Raw genomic sequence first — 2,171 nt, forward strand, 5'->3', positions numbered from 1 at the left:
GTATAAAACTCTGATAGTGTATTAGTTTGTACACAAACAAATCATGTCACACTCCAGCAGGACAGAATCATTCAAATCAAAGGACTGTACTGAATATAATTCATGAAATACAAATACTTCTTAAGTACAGTCCTTTGATTTGAATGATTCTGTCCTGCTGGAGTGTGACATGATTTGTTTGTGTACAAACTAATACACTATCAGAGTTTTATATATTTATACTTCTCATTCAACCACAGTTAAATTCTCTCTATCTAGGAGGCACAGTTTATATGGATAGTTTTTATTTTTTACAACAACAGCTGCAATGAAAACAAGCAGAGATGAAATAAAAGGAACAACTTTATACTTCTTGTCTTTTTTTAAATGTAAGAAGTAAAAAAGTACAGATAACAGTGTTAAAGTGTAAGAAGTAGAAGTAAAAAGTACACTGAAAAATAATTGCTCAAGTAAAGTACAGATACTCAAAAATTCTACTTAAGTACAGTAACAAAGTATTTGTACTCAGTTACTGTACAGCTCTGGTTGTTCCTGATAGTTTCACTGATGTGGTCCAGGTGTTTGAGATATTTTGCTAACACCACAGGTAAGAAACAAGCTTTGGTCAGTGGTTGATAAAAAGTTACAACTGTTTAAATTATTTTTGGGGGTTGTGTTAACCTTGTGGTGTGTGTGTGATGGTCTTGTAAATGCTGAGGCTGCAGGTTGTGTGTCTGTCAGGTGCTGACTGAAGGATGTCGTTCAGTTTGAACACAGGACTGGAAACACTGGAGAATCAGAACTTTGCTGAGGTTCTGCTTGTTTCTGTCTGATGCTGGGAAACGCTGACATGCTGCTTGTGTTTGAGGACAGTGTGTGACACGCACTTATTGTGAGTGTGTACGACAACTCATCACTGTGACACAACAATTCTGCTCGTTTCTGTCTTCTCTCGTTTGCATGAAGGAATGTCTTTGTTGTCCTTCCATGTCTAACTGGACTGTAAAACCATGTTGTGATGGTCCTTCAGGGTCACCAGCAGAGGGAGGGGCCTGTGATTGCTCACGTGGCCGTCAGGGAAGAGAGTTGTAAAGACGTTTTGTTTAAAGCTCCTCCTCTGCCTCCTTTTTATGCTGAGCCTGTGCATTTCTCCTCTCACAGGAGTCTGTTTGTGAGTCTGTTTGTGAGTCTGTTTGTGTTTTATTTTGGACCTTCACAGAGAAACTGCTTTGCCAACCTGTGCACATATATGTGTATCTGTACAGACCACTGCCACAAAGCTGGGGAGGTTCATGATGATACCAGTTGATACCAGTTGTGAGCCAGCCTGGCCCTTGCATTCCTACACAGCTCTGCCCAATTCTAGTTTCACTTCACTGGGGGTTTTGGGACTTCTCCCATTAACAAGGATTTCACTGGCAGATTTTTTGCCGGACCAATCAGAGAACAGAAGGAGGAGTTTTGAATGACGTCGATGTTCTGCTCAGTGTCTGCTAGTTATTTTAGCATACGGCAGTGGAGGAAGTGAATGAAGCCAGTCTGTGTTGATAAGACTTCAAATTAAATTAAATTAGTCTGACAAAGCAGCAGCTCTCATTTACAGTCGTCTCGTTCGACTCGGTACATTTCTCCTTTCAGTAGGTTTGTTTACAGCACACGTGATTTCTGTTAGCTTCTTAGCTTAGCCTCCATCACAGAGACATACGTCGCAGCCAACTGATACGATCATTTTAAACTTCAGCAGAGGCCACGCCTCCTGGAAGAACCACTTCTCTATGCATCAAGTCCTGGGGTCGGATTTATAAAACTGGCGTACGCACAATTTGAGCCCAGAAACTTGCGTACGCCACTTTTTACGCCAAGGTTGTGATTAATAAAATCCAAACTTGATGTGAAAATGTGAGGTGCCTCACAGCTCTGACCCTCACAGCTCTGACCCATGTGTACGCTCATTTTGGAGACAGGAAACTGCGACACAGATGGTGAAGTGAGGAATTAGAGCCACACTGTGTGATGATCACTGTCAGAGATTTAATTTACCTTCATCAGACTTAAATAAAAGTTCCCGTGCGCAACTCCATTCATCTGCTTCCTCCTCAGACAACCCTGACCCACAGACCCCTCCCTGACCCGAAAAGCAGGACAGCAATAGCTTTGTGTATCCAGTCCGTGTTTGTCACGCGCGCGCGGGG

This window comes from Austrofundulus limnaeus, unplaced genomic scaffold (assembly GCF_001266775.1).
Source record: "Austrofundulus limnaeus strain Quisiro unplaced genomic scaffold, Austrofundulus_limnaeus-1.0 Scaffold363, whole genome shotgun sequence".
NCBI classification, from domain to species: Eukaryota; Metazoa; Chordata; class Actinopteri; order Cyprinodontiformes; family Rivulidae; genus Austrofundulus; species Austrofundulus limnaeus.